This window comes from Triticum dicoccoides, chromosome 7A (genome assembly GCF_002162155.2).
Source record: "Triticum dicoccoides isolate Atlit2015 ecotype Zavitan chromosome 7A, WEW_v2.0, whole genome shotgun sequence".
Taxonomy (NCBI): Eukaryota; Viridiplantae; Streptophyta; class Magnoliopsida; order Poales; family Poaceae; genus Triticum; species Triticum dicoccoides.
Genome location: NC_041392.1, coordinates 429003845 through 429020393, shown reverse-complemented (window position 1 = coordinate 429020393; position 16549 = coordinate 429003845).

Here is a 16549-nt window from a genome sequence, read left to right as displayed (position 1 = left end):
TCAGGCAACTTGATCTCCTCCAGATTTAAGGCCAAAGTTGTTACAGGAGCTATCTCCTAGATGTGGCCCGATGATAGGTTTAGGCCATGTTCATCGAGGCGATGGGGAGCGGTTGCCACGGTCTCGTATCCGTTGAAGATCAAATCTCCACAGACGTCCGCAACGTAATTCCGGCTTCCGAATCTGACCAGATGGCCATGGGCGTAGTTGTCGATCTGCTCCAGATGGCCAAGCGAGTTGGCCTGCAATACGAAGCCGCCGAATACGAAGATCTGTCCGAGGAGGAAGGTTCCTTCTTGGACAGCGTCATTATTGACGATCGAAGGGGCCATCGAGCCTTCTACCGACGGCACAGTGGAACTCTCAATGAAAGCACCAATGTCGGTGTCAAAACCAGCGAATCTCGGGTAGGGGGTCCCGAACTGTGCGTCTAGGATCGATGGTAACAGGAGATAGGGGACACGATGTTTACCCAGGTTCAGGCCCTCTCTATGGAGGTAATACCCTACTTCCTGCTTGATTGATCTTGACGAATATGAGTGTTACAAGAGTGGATCTACCACGAGATCATAACGGATAAACCCTAGAAGTCTAGCCTATGAATATGGTAATGAGTATATGTGTTGTCCTTTCTGGAATATCCCCTTCGGTTTATATAGACTCAGAGGAGATCTAGGGTTTACATGGAGTCGGTTACATAAGAAGGAATCTTCGGTCGTCAAGCTTGCCTTCCACGCTAAGTAGAGTCCAATCCGGACATAGTGCAGTCTTCGGTCTTCATGTCTTCACAACCCATCAGTCCGGCCCATAGATAACAGGCCGGACGCCCGAGGACCCCTTAGTCCAGGACTCCCTCACCTGCCGGGACGCCGACTGGGCTTTGGCAGGGGCCCAGATGGGTTGAGGCCCGTTGCTCAAAGAAGAAACCAGGATTGAGGTCATCCAGCCGCCGTCCACAACTAGAGGAGGAGCACTTGGCACACTTGCCGCACCCCAGGCGAGGCCAAGAAGGAGAGACACAAAGGCGCGGGCTCCAGGCGCCAGGCTAGCGTGTTTGCCTCTCCGGCCGACCTCACGCCGGGTGCGGCATGCTGGCTTGGGGCGCTCAAGGCCAGCGGGGAATTTGAGCCAGAAGAAGGTTGCTTCCCGGGAGACTTCGCCGCCTTAGAAGAAGGGACCCTGAGGAGCCACAGTTAGGAGGAGAAGCAGCACTCGAGAAATTACAAAGACAAGGTACTCACTCGTCTATGACATATACTTCCTCTGCTTCAACGGTCGGAAGGCATCACTGCTGCAGCTTGGAGACCCTTTCCTCTTGCGAAGCGCATCAAAGTCCACACGGAGCCTGCCGAAGCCTTGGACGCAGCCACCAGCGTAGGGTGCGGCTGGTGGGGCACTTGAGGAGACGACCTCGGGATTGCTGGGCTGAGGGGAGCCCACTGGCTCCACCTCATGATGATCACCTGAGACCTCGGAGGCTTCGTCCTCAGGAGCAGCGGATTGCATCGCCCCCTTAGCAGTCACCCCAGGGCAAGAGTCGCGGGCTCCTGGGGGTGGCACCTTGGGAGCCTCGAGCAGTGCCGATGCCTCAGCACCCGCGCCTCCGGCTTCCAGTAGAGCTCTCCCCCCTACATCCACTCTTGGGGTAAGCTCGGCGCTGGCGGCAGGGAGGGGAACCACGGAAACAGGGTTCTCGCGTTTTCCTTCAAGGCCGACTGGACACAGCTCCCATTAATCAAGGGGGGCATCTTCCCCGCGAACTCCACCCAGTTCGAGCAGCAGTACAAAAGATAGCCCTCTTGCGGCATATCGGCTGGCGAGGGGTTGCTCGTCAGGACCTCGAGCACCATTCTTCGTGCCTCGAGCGGAAGCCCCGACTCCTGAAGCCTCATGCGATCCTGGCCACCGGACAGGGCCCACGTCGGCCGGGAATGGTGCTGGAGTGGGGCAACGTGGCGTCGGAGTAACTCCTTCATCACCATGGGCGCAGTCATGCCGAGATCTTTCAGCCTCTTCAACCGGAGCCAGACAAAGGCAAGGTGGGGGGTCCGCGAACTTCTCGTGGCCCCAGCCGGAGCTGGGAACGGCGGGCGCCAAAGGGGGCGAGAGCAGGGGGCTGAGCACACCGATGTCCATGAACACCCACCGTGTTCGAAACCCGCTCGCAGATGGTGGGAGCTCAAAGTCAATCCCCGAGCCTGTCATTGCATCCACGGCCTGGAAGCTCAGGCATCCCGAGCATTATCGTGGATCGGTCAGGTGTAGCGAGAAGAAATGGCGCAGTAGGGCCACCGAAGGAGCAATGCCCACCATGGCCTCGCAGACGAAGACGAAAACAGAAAGAAGGGAAACAGATTGGGGATCTAGGTGCAGCATATGGATCTGATAGTGGGAAAGCACGACGTTGAAGAAGGTGGAAAAGGGAGGAACCAGGCCAGCCCACAGGGCGTCAATGGAGAATTGGACCTCGGTTGCTGTCCTATCAACAGAGGCGCGGGATGTAGGCCATGCCACCATCTTCCCCCATTCATTGAAGCCGATGGCGAGCACAGGGCGGACCTTGTCCATGGCTTCCTGGTTGAGCACCGATGACTAACCAACGGCGGGTTCAATGCCCAGAGGTGGCTCAGCTGAAGACTGGGACTTCTTCTTCCCCTCATCCGTTCGGCTTGGCGCCATGAAACGGGAAGGGACGAGCTCATGTCAAGTTGGGAGAGGAGGTTGTTGTTTTGGAAGGCGGAAGAATTAGAGAAGCGCGTCGCCAGCAACGAGGGAATAACTGTAAGTCGTGGTGCCCGCCAAGCTAGGGGGATATCAAGGCTGCCTGGGGAAGCGGGGCCGCCCACGTCCCATCAATCGCCACACGTCAACCGAAGCCGCAGGATGTTGAGGCCCACAGCGCTCCGCACTTGCCCTTTGTCTTCACCTTGAAGCCATGTTCGAGCATGCTTTGGGCCCGAGGGCTACTGTCGGTGTCCTGGGGACGGGGGTTCCTAGACTTTCCTGCCTACGGCCCACGGCGTGGCTCCGTTAGCGGCCCTGTACGACCCATCTTCACCAGCAAACACTCAAGACCTTCGTGAGGGGCCAAGCCTCGCGAGGCGGACGATGCAATACCTCCTCGGGGGCGGCCTCACTAGGCTAGCTCGCGAGGGGCAGAGAGATCGAGGCAAGGGACACCTCGCGAGGTTCCTGTGAAGCAAGCCATGACAACCAAGGATAGCCGACTACCAGGCGAGCGCCAGCGCGCGTAGTGTCCTTGTTTCCTCTTTGGTGTTAAATAGGCAAGCGCAGACGAGGAGTCCCGAGGCAGCAGGCAAAGGTTTCCATATCGGTGCAACAAGACCAAGATCAGCAGGATGGCAGGATAGAGGTCACTGTGGAGCCCAGGATGGTGTCACCACCAGAGCCTTTGGTAGGCGACGACCATCTTTTGTCAGGATAGCTTGTACTAGCTGCGCCCCCTTCAAATTGGCCGTTGTGGGATCCCTTCCTGCCTAATATTGGGGAAGAGGACCCGGGCCTCTATATATAGGGCTAGCCTCCACCGTAGGGGGAGGGATGGTCTAGGACCGGATCCATTTTACCAAGGCTACCACACAAACTCACGAAGCACAAGAGCACCTCTCCTAAGGAGGTTGTTCTTCCCTTGTAACTGTTCACCCAATAGGTAATCCACTACACCACACTGGAGTAGGGTATTACACCACATCGGTGGACCGAACCAGTATAAATCTTGTGTCCCTTTGTTCCGTGAGTTCAACGCGCTGAGCCTTGAGATCGCGGTGAGGGCGTGAGCTAGAGGGAGGAGAGATCTTTGTGCGCACCCCAGTGTTCGAACCTCAAGGGTTTTACCGGAACCCGAAATCCAACAGCCTCCCAACAAGCGCTATAGTTTTACGCCCTTAGCTAGGCATATAGCAAGGATCTAAGTTTTCTCATCTTTGGTTCAAGATCCATAAGATGCCCTCATCATTGAATCATAAGGTGGCTTAATTCTAGTTCTAGGAAAGTGTTCCATAACTTTCCTCAAAGGAAATTGGAACTTAATATTGCCTTCTTTCATATCTATCACGACACCGATAGTGCATAAAAACGGTCTACCAAGAGTAATTGGACAAGAAAGATTGCAATAAATATCAAGAACAATAAAATCTATGGGCACATAATTCCTATTTTCAAGAATAAGAACATCATTAATCCTTCCCATAGGCTTTTTAATAGTGGAATCCGCCAAGTGCAAATTCAAGGAACATTCTTCAAGATTGGTAAGACCAAGCACATCACATAAAGATTTCGGAATTGTGGAAACACTAACACCCAAGTTACACAAAGCAAAACACTCATAATTTTTAATCTTGACTTTGATAGTAGGTTCCCATTCATCATACAACTTTCTAGGAATTGAAACTTCTAATTCCAATTTTTCTTCAAGAGTTTTCATCATAGCATCAACAATATGTTTAGTAAAAGCTTTATTTTGTTTATAAGCATGGGGTGAATTTATCATGGATTGCAACAAATAAATACAATCAATCAAAGAGCAACTATCATAATTAAATTCTTTGTAATCCAAAATAGTGGGTGCATCACTAGCTAAAGTTTTGACCTCTCCAAACTCACTTTCATCAATTTTCTCAACAAGATTTTCACTTTCCGAAATATTGGGATGCCTTCAACCTAAAGTTGACTCTTCTTCAGTCCCTTTTTCATCATTCTTAACTTTACTAAACAAGGAATCAATAGAAGAAACACCAATCATTTTAAGATCTTCATCATTTTTGCAAGAATAATCACTAGAAAAAGCTTTTTCCAAAAAATCTCTTTTAGCTCTAAGCATAGCAGTTCTTTTCTTACTTTCATCCATAGAAACATAAAGAGCTTTAATTGATTCATCTACTTTAGGCACACAAATTTTCATCTTGAGATTTTCCACATCATGAGCAATTCTATCAACACTTCTAGACAAATCATCAATTTTGTTCAACTTTTCTTCTATGGAATTGTTGAAAACTTTTTATGTATTGATAAATTCCTTAATATTATTCTCAAGATCAGAGGTGTTCCTATTATTATTATAAGATTGATTTCCATAGGAATTACTAGGAAAAGGTTTAGGATTAAAATTACCTCTATAAGCATTGTTGTTGAAATTATTTCTAGAGATAAAATTCACATTAATGGCATCACTATTTTGCTCAATCAAAGTAGACAAAGCCATATCATTAAAATCAATAGGAGCACTTTTACTAGCAACCAATTTTGTAAGAGCATCAACTTTATCACTCAAAGAAGAAATTTCTTCAACCGAATTAACTTTTTTACTAGTAGGAGCTCTTTCGGTATGCCATTGAGAATAATTTGCCATAATATTATCAAGAAATTTGGTGGCTTCACCCAAAGTAATTTCCATAAAAGTACCACCCACGATGGAATCTAAAAGATTACGAGAAACAAAATTCAATCCTGCATAAAAAATTGTATGATCATCCAAAGATTTGACCCATGAGTTGGGAAATTCCTTAGCATCATTTTCATCCTTTCCCAAGATTGCGCAACATGCTCATGTTCAAGTTGCTTGAAATTCATGATCTCGGTTCTAAGGGAAATAATTTTTGTGGGAGGAAAATACTTAGTGATAAAGGCATCTTTGCACTTATTCCAAGAGTCGATACTATTACGAGGCAAAGAAGAGAACCAATTTTTTACAGAATCACGCAATGAAAACAGAAATAATTTCATCTTGTCCACATCTTTTTTTTGCATATAACATAATTCCATGAAGGTACTAATATGGGACGCGGCATCCTCATTAGGAGTATCGGAAAATTGGTCTTTGATAACAAGATTCAGCAAAGCAGTATTAATATCACAAGTCTCCACACTAGTGGCGGGAGGAGCAAGCGTAGTGCCAATAAAATCATTGTTGTTGGTATTTGAGAAATCATATAACTTGGTGTTCTCTTCAGTCATGATGACCACACAACAAGATTGCACTCAAAACAGGTCCGGCAAGAAAACGGCGAACGGAAAAGAGAGGCGAGTAAAATAGCAAATTTTGTGAAGTGGGGGAGAGGAAAATGGCAAATAATGTAAATTGCGAGGAGATGAGATTGGTGATTAGGAACCTGGTTATGATGAAGATCCTCCCCGGTAACAGCGCCAGAAAGCACGTTGACGGGAGACTATCTTGACTTGATCCTCCCCGGCAACGGCGCTAGAAATCCTCCTCGGCAACCGGAACTACGTCGGTATTCCCTAGAGAGGGAGGGATGATGTACCACAAGGATGGCAGAGTATTTCCCTCAGTTATGAAACCAAGGTATCAAACCAGTAGGAGAACCAAGCAACACAACGTAAACATTCCCTGCACACAAATAACAACACCTCGCAACCCGACGAGTTAAAGGGGTTGTCAATCCCTTTCGGGTAACGGCGCCAAAATTTGGCGCGTGACGGTAAAAAGGTTGTAATAGATTGGATAAATAGATCGCAAATAAAATAAAGTGCAGCAAAGTATTTTTGTATTTTTGGGTTTAATAGATCTGAAAATAAAAGCAAGGAAAAAGTAGATCGCAAGGCAAATATATGAGAAATAAGATCCAGGGGCCGTAGGTTTCACTAGTGGCTTCTCTCAAGAAAAATAGCAAACGGTGGGTAAACAAATTACTGTTGGGCAATTGATAGAACATCAAATAATTATGATGATATCCAGGCAATGATCATTATATAGGCATCACGTCCAAGATTAGTAGACCGACTCCTGCCTGCATCTACTACTATTACTCCACACATCGACCGCTATCCAGCATGCATCTAGTGTATTAAGTTCATGAGAAAACAAAGTAATGCAATGAGAACAATGACATGATGTAGACAAGATCCGTTTATCTATATGGCGGTAGATATAGATCTCATCTTTTTATCCTTAGTATCAATGATACATACGTGTCGGTTCCCTTTCTGTCACTGGGATCAAGCACCGTAAGATCGAACCCACTACCAGGAACCTCTTCCCATTGCAAGATAAATAGATCGAGGTGGCCAGACAAAACCCAAATATCAAAGAAGAAATACGAGGCTATAAGAGATCACGTATAAAAGAGATTAAAGAAACTCAAATAATTTCATGGATATAAAAACAGAGATCTAATCATAAACTCGAAGTTCACCGATCCCAACAAACACACCACAAAAGAGTTACATCATATGGATCTCCAAGAGACCATTGTATTGAGGATCAAGAGAGAGATAGAGAGATGAAGCCATCTAGCTACTAACTACGGACCCGAAGGTCTACAAAGAACTACTCATGCATCATCGGATAGGCACCAATGGAAGTGGTGAACCCCTCCGTGATGGTGTTTAGATTGGACCTGGTGTTTCTGGACTCTGCGGCGGCTGGATACATATTTCGTCGACTCCCCTAGGGTTTTGGGAATATTTGGGTATTCATAGAGCAAATAGGCGGTCCGGGGGGCACCCGAGGTGGGCACAACCCACCTGGGCGCGCCAGGGCCTCCTGGCGCGCCCTGGGGGGTTGTGCCCCCCTCGGGGCACCCCCAGGTGCAACCAGGGCCCATCTGCTTCCATTTGCCCCATAAAAATTCATCGTAAAGTTCCGTGCCATTTGGACTCCGTTTGATATTGATTTCCTGTGATGTAAAAAACATGGGAAAAACAGGAACTGGCACTTAACACTATGTCAATAGGTTAGTACCAAAAAATGATATAAAATGACTATAAAATGATTATAAAACATCCAAGATTGATAATAAAATAGCATGGAACAATAAAAAATTATAGATACGTTGGAGACGTATCAGGCTACCTCTCTCCCTCTCCCTCGTTTATATACATGGGGAGGGCACCCCTAGAACACACATCAATTGTTCCTAGCCGTGTGCGGCGCCCCCTCCACAGTTAACACCTCGGTCATATTGTCATAGTGCTTAGGCGAAGCCCTATGCTGGTAACTTCATCATCACCGTCGCCATGCCGTCATGCTGACGGAACTCTCCCTCGTCCTCAACTAGATCAACAGCTCGAGGGACGTCATCGAGCTGAACGTGTGCTGAACGCGAAGGTGCCGTACATTCGGTGCTTGGATCGGTTGGATAGCGGAGACGTTCGACTACATCAACCACGTTACTAAACGCTTCCGCTTTCGGTCTACGAGGGTACATGGACACACTCTCCCCGCTCGTTGCTATGCATCTCCTAGATAGATCTTGCGTGATCGTAGGTATTTTTTTGAAATACTGCGTTCCCCAACAAACCGTTATGTGATGAAGTCGGAGCATGATTTATTTATTTATTGTCTTCCTTATGAGTGGCGGTCAGGGACGAGCAATGGTATTTTCCTACCAATCTATTTTACTTTGTTTCGATGACTAGTGGATTTTTTCAATAAGTATGTGAGTTATTTATGATTAATGTTGAGTCCATGGATTATACGCACTCTCACCCTTCCACCATTGCTAGCCTATCTAGTGCCACACAACTTTCGCCGGTACCATACACCCACCATATACCTTCCTCAAAACACCCACCATACCTACCTATTATGGCATTTCCATAGCCATTCCGAGATATATTGCGATGCAACTTTCCACCGTTCCGTTTTATTATGACACGTTCCATCATTATCATATTGCTTTGCATGATCATGTAGTTGACATCGTATTTGTGGCAAAGCCACCTTTGATAATTCTTTCATACATGTCACGCTTGAGTCATTGCACATCCCGGTACACCACCGAAGGCATTCATATAGAGTCATATTTTGTTCTAAGTATCGAGTTGTAATTCGTGAGTTGTAAGTAAATAAAAGTGTGATGATCATCATTATTAGTGCATTGTCTCATGTGAGGAAAGAATGATGGAAGCTACGATTCCCCCACAAGTCGGGATGAGTCTCCAGACTTTACAAAAAAATAAAAGATGCCAAAGAAGCTCATTCAAAAAATGAGAGAAAATGAGAGAAGGGGCAATGTTGCTATCCTTTTTCCACACTTGTGCTTCAAAGTAGCACCATGATCTTCATGATAGAGAGTCTCCGATGTTGTCACTTCCATATACTAGTGGGAATTTTTCATTATAGAACTTGGCTTGTATATTCCAATGATGGGCTTCCTCAAATTGCCCTAGGTCTTCATGAGCAAGCAAGTTGGATGCACACCCACTTAGTTTTCTTTTGAGCTCTCATAAACTTATAGCTCTAGTGTATCCGTCGTATGGCAATCCCTAGTCACTCACATTGATATCTATTGATGGTCATCTCCATAGCCTGTTGATACGCCTAGTTGATGTGAGACTATCTCCCTCTTTTTTATCTTCTCCACAACCACCATATTCTATTCCACCTTTGGTGCTATGTCCATGGCTCACGCTCATGTATTGTGTGAAAGTTGAAAAGGTTTGAGAACACCAAAAGTATGAAACAATTGCTTCGCTTGTCATCGGGGTTGTGCATGATTTGAATATTTTGTGTGATGAATATGGAGCATAGCCAGACTATATGATTTTGTAGGGATAAGCTTTCTTTGGCCATGTTATTTGAGAAGACTTATTTGAGAAGACATAATTGCCTCGTTAGTATGCTTGAATATTATTATTTTTATGTTGATATTAAACTTTTGTTTTGAATCTTACCCATCTGAACATTCATGCCACAATAAAGAAAAAATACATGGATAAATATGTTAGGTAGCATTCTACATCAAAAATTCTATTTCTATCATTTACCTACTCGGGGACGAGCAGGAATTAAGCTTGGGGATGCTTGATACGTCTCCAACGTATCTATAATTTTTCATTGTTCCATGCAATTATATCATCTGTTTTGGATGTTTTATATGCATTAATATGCTATTTTATATTATTTTTGGGACTAACTTATTAACCAAGAGACCAATGCCAGTTTCTGTTTTTTCCTTGTTTTTGAGCTTCGCAGAAAAGGAATACCAAATGGAGTCCATACGGAATAAAACCTTTGCGATGATATTCTTGGACTAGAAGACACCCAGGAGACTTGGAGTGCAAGTCAGAAGAGCCACGAGATGGACACAAGGGTGGAGGGCGCGCCCCCTACCTTGTGGGCCCCTCGGTGACCCCCTGACCTAGATCTTCCTCCTATATATTCACATATATTCCCAAATCACAAAAAGCATCCACGAAAACACTTTTCCATCGCCGCAACCTTCTATTCCCATGAGAACCCATCTTGGGGCCTTTTCCGGCATCCTGCCGGAGGGGGATTCAAGCACGGAGGGCTTCTACATCAACTCTATTGCCCTTCCGATGAAGCGTGAGTAGATTACCTCAGACCTACGGGTCCATAGTATTAGCTAGATGGCTTCTTCTCTCTCTTTGACTCTCAATACCATGTTCTCCTTGATGTTCTTGGGGATCTTTCCGATGTAATCTTCTTTTGCGGTGTGTTTGTCGAGATCCGATGAATTGTGGATTTATGATCAGCTTATCTATGAATATTATTTGAATATTCTCTGAATTCTTTTATGCATGATTTGATATCTTTGTAATTCTCTTTGAACTATCGGTTTAGTTTGGCCAACTAGATTGGTTTTTCTTGCAATGGAGAGGTGCTTAGCTTTGGGTTCAATCTTGCGGTGTCCTCTCCCAGTGACAGTAGGGGCCGCGAGGCACGTATTGTATTGTAGCATCGAGGATAAAAATATGGGGTTTACATCATATTGCTTGAGTTTATTCCTCTACATCATGTCATCTTACTTAAAGTTTTACTCTGTTCATCATGAACTTAATACTCTAGATGCAGGTAGGAGTCGGTCGATATGTGGAGTAATAGTAGTAGATGCAGGCAGCAATCGGTCTACTTGACATGGACGTGATGCCTATATTTCATAATCATTGCCTTGGATATCGTCATAAATTTGCAATTTTCTATCAATTGCTCGACAATAATTTGTTCACCCACCGTATTATTTGCTATCTTGAGAGAAGCCTCTAGTGAAACCTATGGCCCCCGGGTCTATTTTCCATCATGTAAGTTTCCGATCTACTATGTTGAAATATTTTACATTCCGATCTATAAACCAAAAAAACCCCAAAATATTTACTTTAAATTTTGTTTAATTTTATCTATCTCTATTAGATCTCACTTTTGCAAGTGACTGTGAAGGGATTGACAACCCCTTTGTCGCGGTGGGTGCAAGTGTTTGATTGTTTGTGCAGGTATTGGTGATTTGTGCATTGTCTCTATTGACGTATAATGTGCTGCCTAGTCTCTTCCATCAGATCGGTCTTTTGGTTGCATTGGCTAGAGCCTGCACTTCTACATGGTATCAGCCTAACCGATCCAAAACCCTAGCCACCGCCGTCGCCCTTCCGCACCGCGCCGCCCCCGGGGCAGTCGATCTTCATGATCACCACCGGGGGTCGCGCCGCCCGTACCCAGGGTTTGTCCGTCGATCCGTTGATCGGCTGCCCTAGAGAGTTTTTTCCTGATCAATTGATCCGGGTTTTTTCTCTCTCGCTGATCGTTTTATCGTTGTTCTTTTTTGGTTTTCTGATCTAAGATTGGTTTGCGTCGCCCTCCATCATTCGCCGTCTACAACGCGTATCTACTTTAACATCGGCATTGACTACACCGGAGCACCCTACACTACAACGCGTCCATCCGGACGTGGTGGCCGCTCGTACGGTCCGCTGGCTGTGATCCAGCGGCAAGTGGCCTGAGCCCAAGGCCACCTAGGTGCCTCGCGCAGATGTTGCTTGTTGCCCATGTGTGTACACCGGCGGCCGCTCTTGTCAGGCCAGCTGCTGCACGTCTGGACTGGATAGCATATGCATCTAGGTCTTGCCTGGTCGTGATTATACATCACGCGGGTGTGCTTATATGCATGCAATGCGTACTGATAACCCACAAGTATAGGGGATCGCAACAGTTTTCGAGGGTAGAATATTTGACCCAAATTTATAGATTTGACACAAGGGGAGCCAAAGAATATTTGAAGGTATTAGCAGCTGAGTTGTCAATTCAACCACACCTAGAGATTAATTATCTGCAGCAAGAAAGCAATAGCAAGGTAATATGATAGTTTTGGTAGTGGTGACAGCAGCAATAGTAACGGTAATAGTGATAGCAGTAATTTTGTAGCAAGGGTAACAGTGATGATGGCAGTAGTAACTTAGCAGAAACAATATAAGATAAATTCATAGGCATTGGATCAGTGACTTGTTGGATGATATTCATCATGTGACAGTTATAACCTAGGGCTATTAGGTACTAGCTCTAGTTCATCGATATAATGTAGGCATGTATTTCGTAAAAAGTCATATGTGCTTTATTAAAAGAACTTGCATGGCATCTTTTGTCCTACCCTCTCGTGGCAGCGGGGTCCATATTGGAAACTAAGGGATATTAAGGCCTCCTTTTAATAGAGAACCGGAATAAAGCATTAACACATAGTGAATACATGAACTACTCAAACTACGGTAATCACCGGAAGAAGTCCTGGTTATTGTCACTCCGGGGTTATCGGATCATAACACTTAGTAGGTGACTATAATTGCAAGATCGGATCTAGAACATGGATATAATGATGATAACATAAATGGTTCAGATCTGAAATAGTGGTACCCGGGCCCAAAGTGAAAAGCATTAAGCATGGCAAAGTCATAGCAACATCAATCTAAGAACATAGTGGATACTATGGATCAAGCCCTAACAAAACTAACTCGATTACATGATGAATCTCATCCAACAACTCACCGACCAACGAGCCTACAAAGGAATTACTCACTCCCGGTGGGGAGCATCATGGAATTGACAATGGAGAAGGGTTGGTGATGACAAAGAATGAAGACCCCCCTCTCCGGAGCCCCAAACGGACTCCAGATCTGCCCTCCCGAGGAAGAAGAGGGCTTGGCGGTGGCTATGTCTTGTGGATCGCGATAATTCTTTTTCCCTGATTTTTTCTCCAAAATTGGTTTTTATAGCATTGGAATCAGGATTTGCGGGGCCACCAGGTGGGGACAACCCACCTGGGCACGCCCTGGTGGATTGTGCCCACCCAGGTGCCCCTCTCTGGCAGGTCTTGGCTCTAGAAATTCTTATTATTGATATAAAGAATCCTCACAAAGTTTCGTTCCATTCTGAGAACTTCTATTTCTACACAAAAACAACACCATGGTAGTTCTGCTGAAAACAACGTCAGGCCAGGGTTAGTTTGATTCAAATCATGCAAATTAGAGTCCAAAACAAGATGAAAAGCATTAGGAAAAGTAGATATGTTTGAGACGTATCAACTCCCCCAATCTTAAACCTTTGCTTGTCATCAAGCAATTTAGTTGATAAACTGGAAGTGAAAAAGAAAAACTTTTACGAACTCTTTTGCTCTTGTTTGCATAAATAAGCTTAAACAACACCCAGGTTTTCAGCCAACATTATAACTAACCATGTCGACAATAACTCTTAAAGATTATAATGACTCATATCAATGACATAATCAGCTAGCGAGCAATAATAAGGTATCTCAAATAGCAACACGTTGTCAAAACAACCATGATATAATATGACAATAATGGTATCTCGCTAGCCCTTTCTGAAACCGCAAAACATAAATGTAGAGCACCTCCAAAGTTCAAGCAACGACTAAACATTGTATTTCATGGTAGAAAATATCCAATCATGATGCACCCAACATTAGCTACACACAATGCATAAATTATGACAACTGTGCTCTACTCAGTTTCTGGCGCTTGTTTCAGAAGGTGATGACACAACATAAAAGTAAATAGATACTCCCTTCGCAGACGGAAGCAGTGATTTGCAGAGGTGCCAGAGCTCAGTTTTTAAAACAGAGATTAATGATATTTTGAGACATGCACCCTTCTCATTTACTTCACGACCATCATTTATCAATATCTCCCATGCTAAACACGCTAGTGGCGGTTCCCAAGCAATAAAAGTAAAGGTTTACTTCCTCTCCACCAACAATCACATTCCACGGCTTGTTCGAAACAACGGGTGCCGTCCAAACAAACAACAGTCCTGGGGTTTTTTTGTTTAATTATTTGCATTTTTTAGTTCGGGACTGGGAATCCCTATTACCGCCCTTTTCTCGTGCGATGGCGAGTTAATAAACACTCAACCTAAGAATAACCCACTTAGCATGGAAGATACCGACCACCTCCTGTCGTTCCATGAACAATCCAGGCACACAAAACGGATAATTTTTTTAGAAGTTTTTAGAGGTGGCACATGCAAATTTACTTAGGACGGCAGGGTAATACCGTATATAGGTAGGTATGGTGGACTCATCTGGAATAACTTTGGGTTTAAGGTTTTTGATGTACAAGCAGAATCCCCACTTAGTACAGGCGAAGGCTAGCAATTTAGATTGAGAAGCGACCAGCTAGAGAGCAACAACGATCATAACCATGCATTATGCATAAGTAACTTTGGACACTAGCATGAGTAGGATATGAACACCATGAACATAAATAGTATAGAGGCTATGTTGGTTTTGATTCAACTACATGAATGAACATGTACCAAGTCAAGCCACTTGAACAGTCGGAGGAGGATACCATATCATCATACTACATCACAATCCTTTTAACGCTATGTTGATATCCAAGATAAATCATTATCAACTCCTAGCTACTTATGCATGGCATGAGAAACTATAATCTCTAATTGTCATTCCAAACATGTTTAATCATAACGGGATGAATCATGGATGTTAGGTTAAACATATTTACACAGACAGGACAAGTCGAGTTCATACCAGTTTCTCTCTGCCATGGTCAGTTCAGTGAATGTCGTCATTATTGCCTTTCACTTGCATGACCGAATGATATGAAAATAATAATAGTGCAAGAGTGTCGTGGACTAAGCTGGAATCTGCAGACATTTTATTCAATAGGAGAAGACAAGGTAAAATGTGCTCTTTATTAGTTCAACAATTATTCAAATGAGAGCCACTCAACATTTTCATCGTGGTCTTCTCCTTGGTACAACTCGAATGAAAACAAAACAAATTCAGAGAAACACACTAAAATATTTTTGGAGTTTTTGGTTTTCTTTAGCAAGCAAATAAGGGAAAAGCAAAAATGGGAAAAACTATTTACACAGGAAAGCTCCCAACAAGCAAAAGAAGAACAAGGAAATCTTTTTGGGTTTTGTCTTTTTAATACTACGGCTAAGCATGCATAGAAAGTAAACTAGCTACAATTTTTTTTTGTTTTTCTAAAGTTTTTCCAACACACAAGAAGAAAGTAAGAAAATAAATCTAATCATGGATGATACAACGAAAAAGTGTGAGCACCGACAAATGGAATGAGTGAACATGAATGTAAAGTCGGTGGAAACATGTACTACCCCAAGCTTAGGCTTTTGTCCTAACTTGGTAGTCAATCAGTAGCCTGGAGGGTAGTAGGGGTGCTGAGGAGCGGGCATCCACTCGTCCCACTATGGAGGCTCCTCCCGTGCTGCCTCCTCAGCAGCCTGAGTGTTCCGGTAGGCGATGATGTCCGCAGGATTAATCCTATATCTGCCCCTGGCAGTAGAATCAAACAAAGCAGGTGCATGGAGTGGAATAATATCACGAGTTTTAACGCTAAAAACCAGGTTATAAGGAATGGGAATGTCAGGATAATCTCGTGCAAGAAAATGATGGTGTTCCATGGCTGCCCTATCTAGGTAGACCTTGGTAAGAGGGTAAACATGAGGGCGTATCTCAACCTCAAAGTGAGCCGCCAAATGAGGAGCAAAAATCCCACCACGTATTTCACCCAGGATTTATCAAGATGGAGGCGACGAGCCACAATAGCTCCCAAGCTATGAGTGTTGTCGCCCTCTAGTGCTCGGCATAAAATAGAAAAGTCTGGTGCACTGAGCGCACCTACTTTCTTTCTAGCAAGCAAGCACTTAGCAACGAATAAAGCAAAATAATGTACGGCAGGAAAATGTATGCTAGGAGCCATGATGGCCGACACCCCTCGCTCATCTCCTACTATCAAAGTGAGATAAATATCCTCAAACCCAGCCGGCCTAGTGTAGCGACCAGACCTCAAACGGTCCAATATCTATGCTCAGGTGTCATCCCTGCATCAGTAATGCTGACACCACACAGTACTTGAAGGATTTATAACAGAGTAGCAATCACACACTTATTACATCGAGTGTCTCAAAAGAGAACTTATTACAATAAATATGGCTTAAGGCCATCTAATAACGATAACATCAGAAGGCTTGGAAGATAAGTGAGTCCATCAACTCCAACGGCATCACTGAGTATAGAACCACGACCTAAAAGGCACCTTACTCGTCATCTGAAAAGTCTGCAACATGAACGTTGCAGCCCGAAAACGGGTCAGCACATGGAATATGCTGGCAATGTAACACATAGAGAACAATGAAAGAATAAGGCTATTCTATATACATATTTGGCTGGTGGAAAGCTCTATTGTTACAGTTTTGTGTAAAGCCAAATTTTCCCTACTACAAAGGAATAAATTTTATTTAACTATCATGGTAGTTGTTAAACATTTAGAATGGTTG